At 42.2% G+C, this 23954-nt stretch overlaps 1 protein-coding gene across 5 annotated transcripts in view; it reads right to left on the bottom strand.

Annotated features, from left to right (window-relative positions):
* CREB5 (cAMP responsive element binding protein 5) overlaps positions 1-23954 on the bottom strand; it is a 386139-nt gene that overhangs the window by 128219 nt on the left and 233966 nt on the right. The gene's annotated exons all lie outside the window — the stretch shown is intronic.

Genomic DNA, 23954 nt, shown 5'->3' on the forward strand with positions numbered 1-23954 from the left:
AAGGGCAAACCTGCTTCTGGGCGAAACACTGGCTTGTGTTTGGAACCATCCAGAAGGGGGAAACCATAGTCACTGCTCTGTTGGCTCAAGTTGGTCGCTTTTTTATACATGGAAGGGTTAAAAGGACCCTAGTTGCAAAACACAGAGCTTACCTTCCTGAGAACAGCACTGCACTCTGGTGACTTATCCAAAGAAGAGGGAATGAGAATACAGTGCCCCTCACCATGAAGACAGTCTATGGGTCCCTCACTGGTTTGGGGGAGCACTGGTGCACGCAGGGCTGTCTGTTAGCGTTAAAGGATAGGGGTCGAACAAACAGTGTATGTGTCTCTTTTTTAATTACAGAGTGAGGAAAAACAGCCTGGGGTGGTTGTGGGTGGGGTGGGGGGAGTCAAACATTATCCTTCACAAATGACAGTAAAGCCCTTTTAATTGCAGAATTCTAACCCCCACGTCACATCCCTCCTACTCGAGACTTTACCTAGAAGAGTCCAGACACTCGGCTGCTTTGTTAGCACAGCTTTTTAACTCTATCTTCTCTCCGTTTTCTCTTCCCCTCACTCTTAATGTCTCCTTCAGAAAGAAGAAAAAAGTAATTAAAAAAAATGGGAAGTTCACTAGAATTTTTTTTTAAATACCACAAAAGCAGAAGAAAGGCATGGCGTTACAATTTTTTTCAAAAATAATTGTAGCTTTTGCCAGAATCTCTTGCCTCTCATTGCTTTTGTGACCAGCGAATCAAGGAGGTGATACAGATATTCTGTCTCTTTGCATGTCACCAAGCAGAGAAGATCCCGACTTCTGAACTCTGCTTTCAGAGACATCTCTTAGCTTATTAAAGAGATCTGCTGCGAGGGGACAGGGCTGTTCCTCTGAGTCCCTTGGAATTGAGACCACAGCTTTAGGGAGTATCACCGTCCTTAGGGTGAAGGGTTAAAACACAAGGTTTGCCCAACAGTCTCCCCGACCCTGGGGCTGGGGTGGGGAAGAGCACAGTCTGCCCCGGAGCATGACATCCCCAATTGACGCTGATGCCACAGTTGCTCCAGTGACACCTTTATCAAGCCAGGCAGCTCTGAATTAGAGGTGATCAGCCGTAATTACAGCTGGCGCCACTGAAGCCTGTGGCCTGACAGCAGCAAATGTGGTTGTTATAAAGTTTGGTCCACCATGTCAGTGGCCTGTATAACTCACTTATGTCTGACTCGCCAGGCAGCTATTGATTTTTTCTTCTGATGCAGCGAATAAATAAAACAAAATCTTCCATCGCTCCTACCAGCCTTTCCACTTCCAGGCAGGTTGACAAGATTTTTATATAAGTGACTTTGTCCTTTTTGTAAGAGCCACTGACCATGTTGGTTAATGTAAAGCTCAGGACTTTCACTTTTCCTTCTCTGCTCCCTACAACTTGCCTTAGTTTTCATATTTAAATGTTATTATTTTAGGCATATCAGAATGGATATGTGGTGCAGTTTTCCAAATTGACATCTCCCTGGAAAATGCTCCCAATAGGATTTTTCTTAGACCATGTCCCGGGGGTTGGGTTAAGCTGCTAGATAGTGGACCCTGTTTTCAGTTTTTTCCTTCTTTTTGTTCTTCAGTGAAGTAGGTAAAAGGACTCTATGCTATCAGTAAAGATTATATAAAGAAGTCTTTCCTGTGTCTTCGTTGGAAAGTAACAAAGGATATGACAGTTTTGGCTAAAGCCAGGCACAGACCCCTCCTGAGACACACCAGCATCTTTGTTCTGGGTGGGAGGTTCCAAGGTGATGAGGGTGCCTCTGATCAGGGAGTGACCTGGCCCATGGGTTCAGTGCTTCTAGAATCCAGCCAATCTCCGAGGGTCCTGTACCTGATGCTGATGCCACTGAGCCAACAATGTGCGGGACACACTGACACTCCAATAAAATGTTTTTGGAGCACTGGCTGGAGTTGGGATCAGTTTCAGAGTTCAGTGGGGTCTGAGTATTTAACTTTGCACTTGCCTTATGAACATAATCATCCCCCTTCCCGGCCATTCCAAATCAGGCATTTTTCACTGGCTGTTGGGTTTCTCCCCACTTGAAAAGAAACCCTGCTTTCCTATTTCCCTTCCTGTGAGCAACTAATGATAGAGAATATCCTGTTCCCAAAAGGAAATTCCCCTCCGACTCCAGAGCTTCCTTTTTCACCCATTTGGCCCTCTCGCTGCCCCTCCCCCGCAGCCCCCTCCGAGGCCTAGCTGCTTTTCTGAAGAAAGGGGCTTTGCAGATCAGAGTTGTAAGATGCTGTAATTCCGGTGGGAGCTTTCTTAGAAGTTGCCCCTGGCCAACAGGCTAGGCCTCCAGATTAGCTGGCTTGCTCAGGAATGCTTACAACACTCTCCTTTCAGAACGTGTCATCCTTGGGGAGAGGGTGGTGGGTACCGCGCAGCTGTTCGGTGTAACTCACATACTCTTAGCTCCTGATGAAATGTTCGGCTCCGAAGAAGTGAAAACCTCTGAGATTTGAGCTCAGGGTTCAGAACGCATTTGGATTATCTCCAAAACAATCCACTAGGAAAGCACAACTTGGATTGCAGGACTGAAGGGCATAATAGCCAACCAAAGTAAACCGTGTGCGCCTGGGTGAATTTCGGAGCTCACACACATTATAGAAACACACAGCAAATACAAGAACCGATAACGATCCTTCCTAGAGAGAGCTGATTTTTTTTTCTTTTAAATTTGAATTTATTCTCCTCAAGGAAAAGCATATCATCTTCTTTAAGACATTGTTTTTAAAATTTAACCCATGATTCCTATAGTCCCAGTGGAGTTTGAGGGGCCAGATAATTTCAGAGTTAAATAAGCTCTAATGACTATCACATGTACCCAGCCATAAACCTAGTATTAAAAATTATTCAGAAAAAAGTGGCATCTCTTCCTTTTTTAATTTACAATAACCATCCAGGTGGTTTTCTAAGGCCTCCTTTGCAAATTGCTTCCAGCGAACCTTCCGGTCACAGACCACTGCACACCCACGTGGTGTCAGTCAGCATTCCCTTCAACTTGGGTGTCCCGTGTTTTCACAGTGGACAGAGGCTGAGGGGTTGTCTGGGTCAACCTGTGAAGCATGCGTCCTAAACTGTGTTCAAGTGGGATTCACTGGTTTCAATGGTTGGGCCTGCTAGAGCCAGCTCCCAGCACTCCCAGGGAGAAAGCAAGAAGGTGGTCAGCCCTTGCTTACATCTGTCTTGTACCTACCACAACTCCTACGTTGCAGCTTGGGCACCAAGTACCCTGAGGCAACCTGTTGGCATTTCTTGTGTCAAAACTTATTTGCCGCATTCTGAAGCAGCAATGATGAATGTGACAGACAAAGGAATGAATGTCTAATGATAGAGGCACCAGGATGCCTTAAGGATGGGCACTGGGAGGGTATGAGAGCCCTATGATCAGACCTAAAATATTATCATCAATTCTGCCCACTCATAACAACTTTTTCCCCTCTAAGTTCTCCAACTTTAAAATGTGTATGTCATTGTATCACTAAAAACCATTACAGTATCTAAAAGGCCGCTGAAGCTCAAGGACTATTTGTCTGTTATAAAAATGAATGAGTGAATGAATAAACTCGGCTCAAGCATTACCTTTTCCATGAACACCTTGCTGGACTACCAGGCTGGGGTAGGAGCATTTACTTCTCTGGGCTCCCGTGGCATCCTGGACCAGGTTCTACGCCAGGAATAAGCCAGTGATGGAAAGCACCCATTTCTGTGCCTGTCTTCCTCAGGAGTCATTAGCTTCTTCAGGGCAGAGTCTGGGCTGCTCCATCGCCAGCACTTAGCAAACACCCGACTCACAGACAGCGGTCCTCAAGAAATGTGACTAAACTGAGTGGTGGCCACAGAGGCTGTCTGTCTTCCCCGAATATTTTCCCTCCTAAAATCCCTTTTCTCCTTTTGCATTCTTATCGCACTTTTTCTGTGGCTTCCTTCAGATTTGGAGCTTCTAGAAAACCTGGAATAATCATCATAATAAAACATCCTAGTAAATGTACTAGTTGGCCATGTCCACCCCTGCACTCACGCTGCCATTTCTCCTCGACAGGCCTGAGATTCCTCTTGCTCCCCTTCTCCTGGGTCCACACGGCAGTGATGCCAGTGAGCACCCTGAGGTTTCCATCATCAGAGCAGCTGGCATTAAACTATTTCTGCCAGTTTCCTACATGAAAGCACCCAGGGGAACTGAAACTTGAGGTGAGAGGAACTGGAGTGCTTGGTTGGGGTGCTTCTGGCACGGCTGCCGGGGCACCTAAGGAGGGGGAGACTGCCTCCAGGACTTACTCATCCCCAAAGATTGGTGGTGTCCATTCTTTTCTCTTTTCCTTTTTTTCCTCCCCAATTTTATTGTTTTACTGAGAAGTAACTGACATACATCATTGTATAAGTTTAAGACATACAGCAAGGGGTCTGATTTACATATATTGTGAAATGCTTAGGTGGTGCCAGATCTAACCAGCGGTTCCCACAACTCATGGTTAGTACTAGAGGAAGAACACAACAAAAACGGTGGAGGACAGGAGGTTCAAACATCCGGGGGTAGAAGTATATATGGGATCAGAGCCTAATGGTGTTGCCAAACTGCACCAAATCCTGGTTCTGGTATGGAGTGGAGCCAGCACATGGCATAGTAGCTCAATAGGACTGGCGGAGGAACAACCCTGCTCTGCTCAGAAGAGGCGGGTGCTGACAGAGCGAGAGAAAGAGGTCTCCACTGCGGGCTGCGTGGATAACATTGGTTAAGGGAGGCCATCCACCAAATCCCCACTGTCCCTTTAGACAAGCTGTGGGGCCCGGCCTCATCTAGGACGAAGCAAATGAGTTGCCTAGGATGCAAAATTTTCCTTGGAAGCCTTGCTTCCATCAGTCTCTCCTTCTTCTCAATTCCATGTCCTTTAGTTTGCCATTCTGTTTTCCCTACTATATTTGTTGCTTGTGTGAAACATTAAGATTATGGCCTTCTCTGTTCTGTTAAAATTTGTGGAAATTGGTATTTTTTTCCTTGCTTTGCAGCTATCTTATATGTCTCATTGCCACATATCTGTATGCACACTTACTATGTGTTATATATATACGTATGTAAACATACATACATACATATACATACAGTAGGTGAATATATGTGTGTGTGTGAGTATATATATAAATATAAGCCAATATATGTCACCATTCACCAACTTTTATTGAGCACATACAATGTGCTATGCATCATGTTAGGTGCCCTGCAGATGTTCATTCTTTTAATCTTTTCAGTAACACTATGAAGTAGGCACTTGCATTATGGATGAAGAAATGGACTAGGGGATTCAGTAACTTGCCTGAATGCCACAATGGAGCTGAGACTTGAACTAAAGTTGTCTGATGCCATCATCAGGGATGTGACCATGACTCCTCATTCTTAGGTGCTGGTGCACTCACACCTTCCATAACCCAGATGCTCCCGGTGACCTGGGTTAACCTCTGTCCTGGAGCAAGCAGTGGTCTGGGTCCCAGCCATCAGGATGGGAAATGTGGGTATTATGAGCTTGATGATTCTGATCAGAGAGATTTTCCAAAGGAGGAGGGTTCGAGCAGAGGCAGAGAAAAACAGACTTTTTATGGCATAACATCAAAAAGTAAGAAATCTAGGTCCCCTCTCTCAGGTGATAGGACGGTGCTGCCTGCCTCATACCCCTCACCTGGGCTTCACCACCTCCTCATCACACTCCGAAATCTCGTCAGGGGCCACACCCTGAGCCAACGCAGCCGAGTTCGTACCTACTGCTCTCCTAGTGCCCTGGTTTCTGAGGCTCCTTCTTTCTTGTTGGGTCTCCTCATTTCACGGGGAAGGAAAGTGTGTGCTACCAGAACCTGACCATCATTCGCTGAGAACTCCTATCTCGAATGTTACCCCTTTGCATATTTTCAGTTCAAGCACTGGGGGGTCTTCTTTCCAAATATTCACCCCCAAATAATTTGCAGTTGCACAAAAAGGCTTCCTGAACAAGATGACTTGCTTGTTTGGATAACAGCCCTGAAAACAAACTCTACCAGCTGTTTTCATTGTTAAACATTTTAAAAATGAACAAAAATAAAACCTGCAAAAGTAAGAACGAATTTGAACAGGTTTTGAGGGTATTTCAAACAAAAAGGAAGGCTTAAACTCGGGAACTGTACATGCGGTTGTTTTCTTTTCACATAGATTCCAGCTCCAGGGGTATGTGTGTGTTTAATCACTGACCTTCCCTTACTCTGAGCGGAGAAGTTCACCAGCACTGATTTATTCAGCGGGTTCTCCAAGAAGAATGAGCCCTCCGACACTTCTGCCCAGAGGGGCCGGGAGGAATTTTTTTAGAAACCCCAAACATGAAGCTCTTGGGCCTTCCAAATGAAATTATCTGTGTTTTTATTAACAGAGCCCCTGAGTTTAAAAGTTGGTTTTGATAAGAGAGAATAAATGAAAGAGAAAACTGCTGACATAATATTTTGGTTTCCAAACCCACTTCCACATTCTACTGTCCCTCTCAGGCCTGTGCGTAACTATGGTGTCTGTAGCTACACCAGAATCCCAGGTAGAAAGGCGCGGTTAATCCTGCCTTCAGCTGAAATTCAGATCTAGACTTTAAAAAACAGATCAGAGTGGCACTTTCACATACACAGGTATACGTTTCTGTCTTTCTAGACATGCAGTACTGTATGATTCATAAGTAACTTGTCCTCTCTATCCTACTGAGGGGGGAAGTAGATGTTACGATGTCCAAGGGGTCTTTAGGTTTGAGAGTAAAAGATCCTCAATTTCTCATTCTTCATAAGCTTTAGAATTCCTCTGACATTAATAGACACACGAAGGAAAGAGAGATTCGAGCACCATCTGGACCAATCTGAGTGCCCAATGCTTCCACCCAAACTGGAAAGCATGCCTTTAAGTTGGTTTTGGAACATGCCTTTCTTGAACAATGATCTTCCTTGAGAATCTCATGAAAACTGGAAACAGTCCTTTTAACCATGAACCCCAAGTTAAAAATTCCCAAGAAAAAAAAAGCACACTTTCTTTGGCATCAAACCTGAAGCTATGCCTTTTACAGAAAAGAAAAGCAGACACAGACAGAGGAATCTCAACACTCTGAGGACTGACCCCCAGCTTGGCGCTATAACCAACCAGCAGACCTGGTTCTTTTTCTAGCTCAGAGGTTCTCAGATCTGGTGTACCTGAGAACAGATTAAAATGCAGATTTCCAGGTACTGCCTCAAAAACTGCAATAGCCAAAGTGGGACCTAAATACATCCATTTTCAAGCAAAACTCCCCAGAGGTCTTGATGCTAGAGGTCCACAGACCACACTTCAAGAAAGACTGAATTCCAGGCGGTCATCCTTGGGCCTAGAAATATTACAAACAAATAAATTAAACTAAATAAGTAAAAGGGAAAAAACAGAGATACTTGCACATTTTCCCTGCTGTTCAGTTTCAGGCTCTAAAGGAGTAGTGATCTGCTTCCACCTTTTATTTTTCAAGGTAAAGAGCAGAATAATCTGCCCTAAAATGATCAAGCCTTTAAAGATCAGCTTTTCCAAAACAGGATGCCTAAAAAGGATGGAAATAAAACATATGTGTTCACAGTAACATAACGCCATCTAAACGGTCTATGGAATTATGGTCTCCAGGACCCCCGATAAGATTAGGGTTTCCTGACCTGTGGCTGCTTTAGCATTTCTCTCCTATGTTTACTATCAGTGCTTCCAGATGTTTGCTTTGCAATATTCCCAGTCTCCTAATGACAATCACGGGGTGGGGGGTTACTTCAGGGAGGGGAAGGGAATATTAACTGGAGAGTGTGTTGTACGGTACCAGCCCACCACAACTTGGGCATAACTTGATTATCTTCTAGAACTTTAACTGAACTCCAACTGGTGGGACTGGTTTGGTATAGTACAGACTGCTACAGAATTCTGCACAGCGTCCCCTTCTTTGGGGTTCTTTACTCATTGCTTTCTCGGAAGGATGTTACAAAAGTTTTTCAGAAGTCTTTTATTTTTAACCTTGTAAAGTGCCAGTCCCTCTGCAGACCCAAAAACAAGAGTGACCGATGAAGGGGAACGTGGATCATGACCTGTGAGTCATCAAGGGCTGCATCTACTGCTAAGTGGGAATTAAGTGTCTGAATTACAATGATGCTCCTTGTAATTTCTGGTGGACCAACTCCCTGTCATATTAATATTGTCATAGTACCACTGAAACAGCTATTGAAACAGACACCACACCACGCCCCCCGCCTCAGGGACAGATGAAAGGAAAAAACCTTGGTAGGCGCGGAAAGTCTGGGAAATAATGCTGCAACAGGAGGCAGGAATGTTCTAAGAGATAAAGGGCAGTGAGCATCAAAAGTGCACTGGCGCACAGCAAAGGAAACTATAAACAAAACAAAAAGACAACCTCCAGACTGGGAGAAAATATTTGCAAATGATGCAACTGACAAATAGCTCAAACAACTCAATAATGAAAAATTAAACAACTCAATAGAAAAACGAGCATAAGACTCAGTCATTTTTCCAATGAAGGCATATAGATGGCCAATAGGCACATAAAAAGATGTTCAGTATCACTAATTATCAGAGAAATGCAAAGCAAAACTACAATGAGGTACCACCTCACACCAGTCAGAATGGCCATCATTAAAAAGTCCACAAATGATAAATGCTGGAGAGACTGGATAAAAGGGAACCCTCCTCCACTGTTGGTGGGAATATAATTTCGTGCAGCAACTATGGAAAACAGTATGGAGATTCCTTAAAATACTAAAAATAGACTTAGCATTATGACCCAGCAATCCCACTCTCGGGCATACATCCAGTGGAAACTCTATTTTGACAAGATGCAAGCACCCCAGTGTTCGTAGCAGCACTATTTACAATAGCCAAGGTATGGAAGCAACCTAAATGTCCATCAACAGTTGACTGGATAAAGAAGTTATGATACACACACACACACACACACACACACACACACACACACACACACAATGGAATACTACTCAGTCATAAAAAAGAATGAAATAATGCCATTTGCAGCAACATGGATGGACCTGGAGATTGCCATACTAAATGAAATAAGCCAGAAAGAGAAGGACAAATACCGCATATCATTTATATGTGGAATCTTAAAAAATGACACAAACTTATTTACAAAACAGAAACAGACATAGAAAACAAACTTATGGTTACTAAGGGAGGGAACGTTGGGGGAGGGATAAATTGGGAGTTTGGGATTTGCAGACTACCACTAACTACTACATATAAAATAGATAAACAACAAGGTCTTACTGTATAGCATAGACATTCAATATTTTGTAGTAACCTATAATGAAAAAGAATATGAAAGAGAATATATGTGTGTGTGTATAACTGAATCACCATGCTGTACACTGAAGATTAACAGTACATTGTAAATCAACTATACTTCGATAAATAAAGAAGAATAAGAAAAATAAAAGATCACATTTCACTTAAAACAAACATGATGGCTATGCCAAAAGCAGAGAGGCTTCTTAAGCATTTCTTCCGTCAATCACTACTCTTCGAGCCAGGGGCCATCATGCCCCTTTAGTTCTGACACTTACTGAAGCTTTTACAGCCATTTACTCAGAAAAGCTTCCTGTTGACAGAAGAGGAAGGCCTCTAAGACTTGCAGAACGAAGAGATACTGATCATTATTAATGACTCTAATCTTTGAATTCAATAGTTTGGGGGTAGAAATCTTCTTTAAAGTTCTGGATGCTTTCAGAAATGAATACTCTATAATTGCCTTCAAATTGCCCTTTCCATTTGGTGGGGAAAAAGGTCCTTTTGGTTGATTTCTTATAGTCCAACCCAGAATCTCCTGTCTCAAATCTGAGATGCCATTGTATGTGTGAGAGCATGTGCCCTTTATTTGAAACTGAAACACTATCCCTGATGCAAGGTTGCGTAGGGTAGCACAGTTTTGCAAGCTTATATGGTTTCGAGCCTGGAAAGTCCTATAACTCAGTCTGGGGCAGCTTCCTTTTAATTTGTCAAAGTTTCTGTTATTTTAACAAAGGCTATTTGCTGTTACTTGATATCTCTTGGCCTGGCCAAACCTCAGCAAAATTGAGATCCTATTGTTTCTTTCTTGTCTCCTCTTTCAATATTTCTGTCTACATTTCCTGATGCCCTTGTGTTCTTAACTGGTTTCAAGTCATCTCACAAAAGATTTTAGCTAATAAAGGCAAATTTCCTGCAGAGTGCAGGCTGAGAACTCGAGGAAATGCAGAGTCATAAGATCTTATGATGGTATTGGGGGCACCAGGACAGAAAATGGGTGGGAAGTGTTTTGGTAGAAGGATGCTGCTGAATCTTAGGTTCTGGATTTCAGAGAAACAGCAGAAGACAAAACAAACGAGGTCTCAAACCTCCGGGAAATAGCATTCTAATGGGTGGAAAGAGATGATAAACAAGTAAACAAGCAAATAAATAATTATCAATAGTGGTAACTGCTACAAGGTAAATAAAACATGGTGATGAGATGAGAAGTTGGGTGCAGTTAAGTCTTTTGGATAAGGTGTTCAATGAGATGACATTTCACCTGAGAATCGAATAATGAGATATGGAGGTGTGGGTGTAGATGTGCAAGAGGAAGCGGGCAGAGAGAACAAACTAGATTGATGTCCTAAGACAACAAAAGGGCTGCCTGTGTTCCCTGCATGGGAAGAAGGCCACGAGGGAAGGAGAAGAAGAGGGGAAAGGGAGAACCTGGGAGAGGTAGGTAGGGACCTTGCAGCAAAAAGTTTCTTTTCTTTTTTAAGGCAGAGAGGAGCCATTGGTAAATCTAAAGAAGGGACTGACATAATCTGATTTGTATTTTAAAGAAATGGCATTAACTGCTATATGGAAAATGGGCTGTCAGAGAGTAAGGATTCACATTTGGGAGCAGTTAAAAGACTGTGCAATAGTCTGGATGAGTGGGATGTGTGGTGGTAGAGACTCTCATGAGGCTGGCAGCAGAACAGGTGGGTGAGGGGGAGGGCCCAGCTCAAGTGGTAGAGTGCATGCTTAGCATGCAGGAGGTCCTGGGTTCAATCCCCAGTACCTCCCCTAAAAAAATAAATATGTAAACCTAATTACCTCCCCCACAAAAGATAAAAGAAAAAAAAGAACAGGTGGGTGATAAGTGGGCGGAGTCAGGAGAGACTGAGGTGGAGCCAGGAGCACTACCTGAGTCAGCCACAGGAGCAGGGAGAGCAGGTAGCCAGGATGACTCTGCACTTCTGACCTGATCGAGTCGGTAAATGCTGCTGCTATGGACCACGATGAAGACTGGTATAGCAGATGGCTTGGGGAGGGTGAAGAGTTTTGCTTTGGACAAGTTAAATTTGAGATGCCTAGTGACACACAGATGGAAAAATCGGGAAGGCAGAGGGGTGGGAGCGTCTGAGCTCAGCAGGGCGGTTAGTGCTGAAGACGTCCACTGGGAATCAATTCCGATGGATGGTCTTTAAAGCCACAGACTGAGTGAGTCTCAGAACTGAGTCATTGCAGGACATTCTTACAGTAAAGGGTGAGCAGGGGAGAATCAGCTAGCAAGCTTGTAAAAAAGCCAAGAAGGAGGCAGGGGAGAGTCCTGAAGTCCGTGTACCTATAACAGTCACTTTGGATGACCCAGAAGTACAAGAATTTGTTAAGAATCACCTTTTCAGTCCCTCCTGTGGCTGTGTTCTGCCTAGGAAAAGATGAAAAGGCAACAGACAGTCAGCTGAATGAGAGAATAGTCATTCCTTGGCTCTATCACCTTCCTGCAAATACTCTACCCCTTCTCCCTGTGGTTGGGAATATCAAGAAAGAAATTACTGTAATGTAGCGAATTGGAAGCTTTCATATGCCAGTAACAAAAGATAATGAGCTTAAAACAAATTCTACCTGGAGCCAAAGCTTGTAGATACCCTCTGCCTGGGTACCCTCCCCCTTACAATTCACTGTTCTTGGGGGAGTTAAAACATGACTCGAACACCCAGATAAATATATGCAGTTTTTATTAGCAAGAGATAAGCTTCCTGTCAACAAGGGCTTCTGCTTTACCCATTACCATTTTTGAGATTTAGCAGAAACGATAAAGTTGAAATCATCCATGATGGAGACCTTCTTTTGTTTCAAAGGCTAGGGAGGCAAGATTAAAAAGAAAATCCTAAAACATGTTTTTAAACAATAAACTTTATTAATGTATGTGATTTTAATACCTCTAAGACATTTCTCACTTGGAGATGGTCCCCGAGTGGTCTGGGAATTTAAGCTGTTGTAAGAGCTGCTTTCTAGCGGACTTTTCTTCCTAAAGAAAACAGGTATCCTGGGACAAGTTTTAGAATGGGGAGGTCCTTTTGGAATGTGTGATGCTATCCATTATATTAGACCCTGGAGGATGGGGGGCGGGCTGGCTTTAAAAAATGGAGAGACCTGAGGAATTTACCATCCTAAATTTCAAAAACCAAATAATACATTTTAAAATTTGAAAGCTCAATTGTGGATGTTTTTATGAAAATCCTTACATTGCTCCTGGTAAATCCAAACTTTCCTAAACAGTTGTGGGATTGGGTCTAAATAAATCTGTCTTTCCTCTGCAGATGGCCTATCCTGACTTAGGGCAACAGAAGGGAGGAATGGGGGTGGGTGGGTGTTGGGGTGCTGGAAGCCAAGGTGATTTTAAGACTAAGTGCTACAATGTTTAAACTTGGGGGAAAAGTAGAAAAAATATCCTAAAATTTTCAGCGCATTTGTTAACATATAGGGTGTTAACCATGACAATTCTAAAGTCCATCTTTCCCCATTTTGCAGATGAGAAGCCTGATATATGGAAAAGTGTCATTAGCTCAAAATCACCCCAGGCCCCTGTTCAGAGCCTGTTCAGAGCTCTTGCTATTACACCCTGGGCAGGGAGGCCTGGAATCTCCGGATTGTGGAGAGAAAGTCTCATTGAGTGATTCTCCTTAATTCCTTCTTGGCTTTGGGCTCTTGGGAATGGAGGCTGTGCTCTGAACAAGATGTCAGCAGAGGGGCATTGGAAATGGCCCACTGAATCAACAGCTGGGGCCTAGGGCATTTCCCCTTAACCGAGTCAAGACTGCCAGTCTCTGTCAATCAGAATTTGTCAGGACCTATTTCACAGCACATTATTAAATGCCCTGATGTTTTTGTAACCAAATAAATGCATTACGAACAGGACACTTTTCCTGCAGCTCTGTACCACATCCTGGCTCTGTTCTTAGACCTGGATAAAAAGCAATGGACTCTGGCCACAATAATGCCAATTTATATGTGTTACCAAGCAATCTTGTTGAATTCTCCATGAACTTTTCCCAAAGAGAAAGCTGAGGTCAGAAAGGTGTAATGAGTAGGCCAAGAGCACAGAGTTATTAACTAGATCCCAGGTCTTCTTAGTCCAGTGTTTTTTCTATAACATAATTTTTCTCCTTGTCCGGTATGTTTTAATTTGGAAAGTGATTTTTGTATTTGGTTAGCTGAGGTGATTGAAACTCTTACCTGCTCCCCATTCATTATTTTTTTTTAATTGTAGTAAAATTGACATAACATAAAATGCACCATTTTAACCTTTTTTAAGTGTACAATTCAGTGGCATGAGATACACAGTTCAACTAACTCTGGAGGTAGGAAAGAATAGGGAAGTATAATAATAATTATTACAAACATAAAAGCTAATCAATAAATCTTTACTAAATGCAAAGCAATGTGCTAAGAGCTAATCTGCAATTTCTCACTAAATTCTAAAAGCCAATCTTGCTGTAATTCTCATCCTTCTTTCACAGATGAAGAAGCAAAAGTCCAGAGAGGTTAAATAACTTGCCCAAGGTCACACAGCAGGCATTGGGCAGAGTAAAGTCACAAACCCAGGCAGCTGATAGATGCATTCCCACTCTAATCCACCACACCTTGTTGCTTTTCCTTTGGGGCTGCTATTAAACAAAACAAAGAAGAACTGAAAGGCTCAATTCTTTCTGGGCTTTGCTATCTGGTTTGAACCCTCACAGGCAGACAGGTAACTGAGTCACCCAAGAGGTACCAGAATTTGAGAAGTACATGAAGCAGAGAAAGAGACCCAAAGTCTCCCGACAATCTGTAAAATGAGAATTGCTCTTTTCTAGTTGAAGCTAGCAACATCTAAGACTGGCCCAGGATACCCAAATCAGGCTATGTTAAATTGTAAGAGAACCTCAATTTTTTGAGAAGAGATCATGGAAAGCAGGAGGCATGTTTCTAAATGGGAAGTGTGTGAATTCATTTCACAATAAATGTTGCCAAATAACTCAAGCAATCTAGTATACACTTTCGGATACTAGATTGTGGTAGGAGATGTAATTATAACTTCATCAACAAAGCAGGCTGCTGTAGACTGGGCGAAAGCATGCACGCTCACTGTATAAATATGCACACACCTGTATATTTCTATATTGGTAAACTTCTGCTGCTTTGACTTGTATTGATCTGTCCTCTCAGGTTTTTAAATGGTGCATGGGAAACACCCAGAATTAAAGACAAACTTTGGACAATTACCTCATATAAACTATGTATTTATACAATGCTCTATGCTATATTCAAGTATTCATGGATGAAATATGTTTATATTATTTCGTATAAACTGATAGCTTCTCTTAACCTGCACTAATGACTACAGAAAATATTTTCAATGACAGAAACACAGTAGCCCGTAGAATCCCAAACTCAGGTACACTGTCTTAATGGAGAGGCACACTTAAAATTACCTATAATGGGGAGGGTATAGCTCAGTGGTAGAGTGTATGATTAGCATACACGAGGTCCTGGGTTCAATCCCCAGTACCTCTTTTAACAAATAAATAAACCTAATTATCTCTCCCAACAAAAAAGCCAAACTAAAACAAAAAACTTACCTATGAAAAGGCAGTAAACTCAAATACACACTTTTTAAATTATGTGCCACTTGGTCTTAAAAAAGTTTTACTTTCTATCACAGATAGCAGAGAATGTTCAAAATCACAACAAGAGGGGAGAGGATGGGGCAAAACTGGTACAGAAAGCAAAAAGAAGAAGCCCCGGGTTGCTGGGACTCTAGGTTGGGCCTCACGCATGGGTCCCCAGAGCTGTCCTCGGCTTCCAGCTGAGAGGTGCATCCTTATGGCGGGCACGGGAAGAAGCAGACCCCAGGAGCAGATGAAATTACAGAAACAAAGATTCTTGACACAGGAAATAGATTCGCAGAGCTTACAGCAAAACAACAAATCCTTTACTTCTGTTCTAGGGGATTGACTCGTAGCCACAGGCAAACTGTTCCCTCATCCTCCTGACGTGAGGGCCCTGAGCTGGAGATAAAGTCCCACAGCCGGGTTTTGTTGTATCTTTTAATTTGGAAAGAATTTCCGATTTTCAGAAGAGTTGCAAAGATAACACAGAGCTTTCCCATGTGCCTCTCATGGAGCTTTCCCCAATGTTCACATCTTCTTTAACCCTGGCATCCTTGTCAAAACTGAGAAACTAACACGCGTGTGATACTATTAACTCAACTACAGACTTCAACAGGTTTTTCACTGATTTCTTTTTTTTTTTTTTCCAGGATACCACCATAGTGGGACTTTTCATAATTTTATTCCCTTCTTCAAAAACAAGCTCTCAATTGCTAACTGAAGTCAACTGTTCTTCAGATATTTGGTTGCTGCCTATATTTTTAGAATCCTCTGCCACTATTCAACAACATGTATTCTATAAGATTTGGTTAGACTGGACACATTTGCTTTCTCGCAGTATGGTCTACCCTGATCTCTCTACACCCACCACTTTGCTCACACTGCTCCCTCTACTTGAAACATCTTTCCGGTCTCATGGTCCTATCCTTTCTTTAAGGTTGAAGTTAAGTGCTTTCTACTTCAAGAAAGCATTCCTGGTGCCTTGAGTCAGACGTGTTCTTTCTGGCCTGGGGCTCTCTGGTGGGCATCACTGGTACATTTCTGGTCTGCACACTGGGAAGGGTACCACCAAATGGGACATCAGAGCAGGGCAGGGTGAAGCGCAAGTCCTGGGCAGCTGAGGTCAGTAAGAAAAGAGGCCCCGGCCACTGGAAGAGGGAGGTAAAAGGAGTCCCTGGATGTAAGAACTGCAGTGGATTTGAAAAGAAACTTCACACTCTCACCCACTGGTAAAACCCAATGCCTGAGAATGCTTGAGGCATAACAATGTGATGTGATCCCAATATAGACTGAAATCATATCATAAAAATAATGCAAAAAGAGCAAGTTATTTCCTACATTCCATTACTTCTACTGAAATAAACCCTGTTTTCACCCGAACTCTGTTCAGAGGAAAACCTAACTCTTTGTAAACTTTTTTATTTAAATTTTTGCACTTTGTCCTCTTTTCCTTTCCTTATGATATTAAGGAATAGAATAAGTAATTTTTTCTTTTGCAGCCACATTTTTTGGGGAAAACATACAAGTATCACTGACTACAGCAATCGTTTTATACCTCTCTAATTCTATGTTCATATTTGCATAGTTCCAATAGAATTTTGTATAGTTACCAGTAGATAATAAACATGATTACTAAAAAATGAATAAAGTTTGACATAGCCAGAGATGTTTTCAAAACCCAGACAATGGAAAGGAATGTATGACGTGACGCCTCATATTGGAATGCAGAACACTGATTTTTTTTCTGCAAATGAAAAGATGTGATATGCTTTTTATTAGTTTTCTTATATATCTGTTAGCATTAAGTTAGCAAAGAAATTTAATAAAAACTGAACAGTATAAAGTGAGATCATGCATTAGCTCTAGGAAGGGAAACTTCATGAGTTTTCTTTACATAGCCTCATAATGAATTCTGAAACAATTTAGAATTTAATAGAGATTAAAATATGATATAATCTGACTGTAAAGCATTTTATGAAAAAGTGGGATTTCTGTATATTCCTATGCAATATTCAAGGCTGTGGAAATTATACAAGAAGACATATGATTAGCTTAATGTGACTGAAAGGCAGACATGAAGTTTTGAAACCTTTAATTATCTTATACGCTGTAACGTCTTGTTCTTAAAGGCAAAGCAGAAGTTCAGAAAAATCTATTAACAAGAACTGAGTATCTACCCCTTGCAGTTTTTTTTTTCAAGTCTAACACATCTCTCAAATAGAAGCATAAACGTGGACTAATTTCAACTCCATTGAACAGTTATTTGCTTTTATTTCCTGGGCTTTGTCACCTTAGGGAGACAGGCTGGATGTGACTTCAAAAACAACTCTATAGAAAAATGTTTATTTTATTTGCAAACTTAGAAATATTTTGCAAGTTTACAAATAAACAGAACAAATTCTTCTCTTAAGTACCACTGAGAAGGTTTTTTTTTTAACTGTTTCATCTTTTTTCTTTTCTTTCTTTATCATTTGTTTATATCATCCAATGGGATTTACTGAGAAAATTATTTCTAATCCCAAAGAAAATATTTAGGCAGATTTATTCATATCCTTGGTTTAATATGGATAGAAGCAGCCTAAGCATATTTCATTGAAGAAGGGAAATGTATCCAGAGTTCCTCTTACAAACTAGCAAGTGCTTTTGACTCCAAAAGCCTCAAAACATTCTACATCTTTAAGAATTTAAGCACCCTCAAAACTGCAGCTTCTAGAGGGGCACAGCAGCATTGTGACTGCCTACAATAACACTCGGTGGTAGTTTCAAGGAACTGGAAGGGGCAGGGTAAGTGCTTACAGGAACACACGCTAAGGACTAGTATCCTTGATAGCTCTGGCTGGCCTTGCAGTGGTCACCCTGCACTGATCAGGTCCACCCAGGGACAGCATACGTCTAAGAACTTTTAGACGGGGCTGCGCAAGTCCTCTGGATTTGTTTACAGTGGGTCTTCCAGGAACAAGTCAGAACTTTCTCCAGGATCCCAAGAGCATCAATCTTTGGTTCACTCTCCACATCCAAGCAGATCCCCAAACCTCATCGCTGGTGACGCACTCGATCCAAGCAGAATTTACGACAACCAGGCTCCAGGACAGTCTAATAATTAGGGGCATCCTTGTGAGTTTCTTGAAGTGGGATCTGGCCTGCAATAGATCACCTCTCTCCAATTTTTGCCACTCCTTTCCTTTTCCTTCCCCCTTTCTTTGGGCCACCCTCTGCCCTGACTTTTATTTTAAATTTTTAAAATCTTTTTTTAAGCAAATAAGCTTTGGACCAATTCTTGAAAAAGCTGCACCTGCGTATGTGAAGGACCCATTAACGCCAGGAAAAGAAAGTGATTTGGGACTGACTCAAGGCAGGGACCTACCCACTGAATCATCGCTGACACCTCCAGGGTTTCTTTGGAGGTCTCCCACAAGCACACCGACCTAGACCAGCCCTGTGCAGCTTATGAGAGCTTAACTGAAGGTGGTATGGCCGCCAGCCATATTACTCATTGGGGATATTGAGTCATATACATTTATAAGGGGTGGGCACAGAACATTAAATATCCCTAAGGTGTTTTGCAGCTTGAATGATGCTGAGCCATGGAGTGACGGAGCTCAACTGCTAATTCTGGACATAACACTCACGTTTCATCTTCAACACATGCGTTTCTTGTTTATTACCTAAACTTTTGGCAGTTGCCCCTCATAGCAATGTTCGCACATTTCCAAATAAGAATGTTTACAATTTTTGGAGAGATGGAAGTGAAAAAAGAGCACAAAGTAGATTTCCTTATATGGTTTAGACCATTTGGTCCACCATGGGTGGGATGCCCTTTACATGGGGTTTTGAATATGTTTGAGGTATAAGAAACACTCTTTGTTCTTCCCTGTGCTTTAGACTTGCCTCTTAATTCTACTTGGCTAAGTTAACCTCAGAAGTTAGATCGTGCCCACCGTAACGTGCATGGGATTCTACCGGATACCTCCATCTTGCTTTCCATTCAGGCTGAATGCAATCTTTGAATAATGGCTTTGCAAGGAGAGGAATAAACCCATTTGTTCTGTTAACCACTATTTAGTTGAGACTTATCAGTTTAAGCCATCCTCTACCCCATATCCTTCCCAAATTCCTCTTTCTTACTCAAGGGAAAAAAAAATTGTTAGAGCTTGCTTGTCTGTTTTTTTCTCCCCCTACCTTCTTTATAAAGTTCCTAAATACATTCTTTCAAGTTTCATTGAAACTGGGGCATTTGGTAAGTTGATAGTTATAGCATGCTCACAGCTGTGGGAAAACTAACATAAAAAATAACCAGCTCAGAAAAATGGCCCATGCACAACATCTTTCAGTTTTTATGTTTTATTAGCAATTTGGACTCATTACTGTTTGGGGGAGGAAGGAAGGGAGGTAGATGTTTCTGCAAGTTGTTTTTTTAATGTATTAAGCAGAGTTTTCCAATCAGGTTTAATGCAAGTCTGCCTGGTCCTTTTAGCTGGGCTACAGGAGATCCAGGAAATGTTGACCACTGGCTCCCATTCTCTTCCACTCCACTCCCCGCACCTTCGCTCCTCCCCCGTGTCCCATCACTGAAATTCATTATCTCACAGCAGAGGTCAATCTGAGTATTTTGTGAAGCTTCTCTAGAAAAATGAGATAACCTTCTCATCTCAACCCAGTCTGCTCTCTGATCTTTCCCAGCTTTTGTTTTCTCCCTTTTTGGGCAAAGGCAAAATTACCACTTACAGCTACCACAGTGTCACTGTAGTTTTAAATTATGACAGCCAGAAAGAGCTGGGTAATATTTAATAGCTTGAGATCACAGACTTCCCTGACACAATACTTAGCCAGGTCTGTCTTTCTTTCAGAATTCTCATTATTTGTACATGTTCTATGACTTCGGAGAAGAATATGCCCTCTCTAAAATTCTCTTTTCCTTCCCTTTTTGCTCTCCAGTGTTCATCACCCCACACCTCTCCAACCACCCACCTGAAAAAGCTGTCCATCTTTTTTGCTATGGAAAAACATTAATGTAGACGAAAAGAGTTCTGTTTCTAATCCTCTATGCCTCTTGGTGAATCTTTGGGATATGAAAACAAACTGCATGCTGAAATAGTCTCTGTGGCAAGCCTCAGGAAAATCACCAATTATCACATTTGAGAAAATGTTAAATACACAGGCATCATGTTTTCCAACTCAATTGCTACTCTTTCCCTAGGAACACAGGAAGGAGGATGATGGAAACATGGCAGGCACAAGAGGAATCAGAAGGATGAAATAGGAAAATTCATTTATTTAAATTCTTACCTTCAGAGGAAGGAAGGAAGGAAGAAAGGGAAAGAGGGAGGGAGGGAGGGAAAAAAGTGAGTTGTAACATTTTTGTCTTTTCATAGACAAAAAAAAAAAAACTATTTTTAAAATCCTACAAGGAATTGAAAATGGAAAATGATTTGGAATCTGAAATATCAAATTATACTTGAAGAACTGAATGAGCTCAATGCTCCTTGGTTTGATACGTAGCTGGGAGACAAGAATGTTAATTTCACCTCCATCAACAAGATGACTGGTTCAGCTTGTTTTTCGTGACTAGGTTGATAGTTCTCAGAAGGAAATATATTAGAAGCAGAGTAAGCAGAAAAGTCCTGTATGATGGGTTTCTAGGGCAGTACAGCCCTTAATTGAGGTCTTGGGACAAACAGCTGCAGCATCACCTGGGAACTTGTTAGAAATGCAAATTCTTGGTCCCCACTCCAGAACCGCAAATCAGAATCTCTGAGGGTGGAGCCCAGGAATCTGTGTAATTGCCTTCCAGGTAATTCTTCTGCAGGCTGTTTGAGAGGCACAGTAAACACTCTTCCCCCAAAAGATTTCACCCTGCACTTGGGAAGCAGTAGTAATTATCAAGCCCTCATTTGATGAAATAGCTGTAGTACTAAAGCACAAGAAAGAATACAAGCAAGGTGCAGAACACATTTCTTACGAACAAAGAAGAGAGGGTAGAATAAATGAGTACACGCACATACACGCATAAATAAAGAAGATTAGAACCATTAAGTTCCTCGAAGAGAAACAAATACCAGAAATATATGGGGAGAGAAAGCAAATCACAGGCTTTCAGTCTCTGATGCCTCCGTCTGAAAACCAGAGATGGTTCCAATTGGAAAATACAAATATGGAAATCTTAAACCAGAGATTTATAGTTGTATCTTGCCTTTGAGACTCCTTGAGGTTTCACAACAAGGGGAGAGCTGTTCCTCCAGGTGATAGCATACCCACCACACTGACACACCAAGGAAGTGATTTTAATAATAGGGGAAACTGTGATCTTTCAACTATACTCATGCCCTCACTTATATCTTCCTCCGCAGCAGCCAATGGGTATTAACTAGTGAAGCTGATAGTTAAGCCAAATGGGCAGACAGTTGTTAACTCATAAACCAAAGATTCTCATTCCTTCATTATCCTCCTTGAGGGAAAGAGAGACAGCACTTGTCCAGGGCAGAAAGCTCCAGGGAATCTCACAGCATATTCACTGGTCAGCTCATCAGGGCTGCTGCTGCTGTGTGTGTGTGTGTGTGTGTGTGTGTGTGTGTGTGTGTGTGTGTTGTCTGTGTATATGTGGGTGGAGGGGTCATCATTTGTAGGTAAATGCTTAAATCAAACTTCAGAGAGAGATGACAAGTCAGCTTTATGGTTTGGCCCCCAAAGACTTGCTGTGGAGAGCAAAAATCAACAAGCCTGCGCTGTACCAGTTTGAGCGGGCCAAGTTTAACCACCACCATTTCCTGCTGAGGCCGGCACGAGAGCACACTTAACCCACGCCGTGTTTGGAAAGCCTCTTGGTGGTGGCGCCAAATACTGAGCAGCAGTGAAGCCACTTGGTGGAGTCACCCACCATTCGAGCTTTGTATGTACTCTGGAGGTCTCTGCCTCAAACAGCCCAGGCCCCCTGCAATATCTTGTCAAACCATCTTAGGTTTCCTCCTCACCTTTTTCATCAAGGTTAGTGGCTGACTAGGGCAATAAGGTAGCCTTTTGACTCCCTAGACCATCAGAGGAATGACCCGACTTTTCTTCCGCTTGCTTCCTTTTGTTTCCTCATCTTGATGTTGGTATGTTCTCTAGATGATCAGGAGGACAGTGCAGCCGGAGGAGCAGACTGTTTTCCCGCTGTTCACTGAGGGGCAACCACGCTGTCCCCAGGGGCCAGCATGCACAGACCTAATATGAAATGCACTCATAGGAAATGGCTCCAAACAAAGAACCATGTTTCCCTATTACATGATGTTTCTACCCAGTACAGCATGTCAGTTTCCTTCACAGCTGGCGTGTTTCCCTATGATGACAGGAAAAGCAGTGATCATTTATAAAGCTCACAATTTGGCTGCAACTTTCATAAGAAATCCTCATTATTCTCCCCTTCAAAATCAGGTATTAGGTTTCAAACTTTGTGTAAGTGCAAGGGAAGGGGAGTGACCCGAGCAGGATCCCTACTACACAGACAGCTGAATGAGTGCAACTGAAAGCTACAAAGAGTCAGAATGAAAAATCAATCAATAGTGGCTTACTTCAGAGAAAAATAAAATTCAGAAAATGCCAGAGGTTCATTAGTTTCAATAAAGACAGGGAGTTTTATGCGTGAAGTTTAGTCTCTCTCAACCTGGCAAGTAATTTATGCAGGCAGATAATGCAAACAGCCAAGTGGAAACAGATAATGAGTTGAGAAAATTTTTTCTTTCATGTATCCAGAGGGAGAAGCCATTTCCAATGACATGGAGACTGTGTTCCGTGGAAGTTAGGTGGGGAAAGGAAGAGAGAATATTTAGGGTAAATCTTATGTCCACTCAGTATATAATTCAAGAAACACTGAACATCCAGCAAAAGTGATACACGTAAGGCACAAACAGTTATGACATAATAAATGTTATGGGAACACAGTATGATGGGCCAGGAGAAGGGCCACTGGGAATGGGGGGTGAGGAGGAAGGAAGCAATTAGAGAAGGCTTTACTGAGGAGGCAACATCTGAACAGGAGTTTGGATGCCAGGGAGAAAAATACCAGAAGCAGCAGTTAATCAAGATCCAAGGAGACTCAAGATCCTTGAAGAAAGGGCCATGTTTCCATCTTCCACACCTCAGCCCCATTCCTCCAACTAAGTTCGGCCTGTGGCAGAGGCTCCATTGGTGCTAGGTGACTGAGTGCTGAGAGGCACACAGGCAAGGAAGACAGCACTGGAGAAGACAGCACTGAATAAGACAAGGAGTTGCCAAAGTGATTGGCCTGTTCAAGGCCTGGCAAGCAATGGAGAATGGCTAAGGGCAAGGTTTTCAGGGAGAGGAAAAAGGAGGGAAAGTTGGCTGAGATCACACGGTGGAAAAGCTTTGTAGGCAGTGCCAAGGAGGATGGCTTTTCCTCTGGAATCCAGCACTTCCCAGAGTGGGCTGTGGGGAACATGAGTTCCACAGAATATTAACTGAAGAATAAGAATGAGAAGAAGCAGCAGGGCAGGGAGGGAAGAGGGGGAGGCATGATTCCATAGTTTAAGGAAGTCCCGAGAACATTAGGTTAAACAAAGCTATCTATCCAGGCATTTTACTGCAAGACGTCTCAGTTTTTAATAAAATAGTATTTTATTACTGTGGGCAGCACCAGATGGTGCAACTTATACCTGTTTGTAATTATGCGTGTATTTGAGTGATTACTTATCTCTATCTCCCCAACTAGACTATTAAGTCCAACAGGGCAAGGACTAACTCTGCTTTTGCTCACCATCGTATCTCCTGTGAATCACACAATGTCTAACACATGGTAGTTCAAAAAATTGTTGACTGCATAAATGATAGTTTGGCTGCATATATAATTCTATAATTCATTTTCCCTCATTTTTTTTTTTAGGACAATTGTTCTTTGTTTTCTGATAACTGGTGTTACTGATGAGAAGTTTGAGGCCATTTGAATCCTATTCTTTTAAGAGTAACCAGGGGTTTTTTTCCTTCCTCTAAACACATACAACTT

The sequence above is a fragment of the Camelus bactrianus genome, chromosome 7 (assembly GCF_048773025.1).
Source record: "Camelus bactrianus isolate YW-2024 breed Bactrian camel chromosome 7, ASM4877302v1, whole genome shotgun sequence".
Taxonomy (NCBI): Eukaryota; Metazoa; Chordata; class Mammalia; order Artiodactyla; family Camelidae; genus Camelus; species Camelus bactrianus.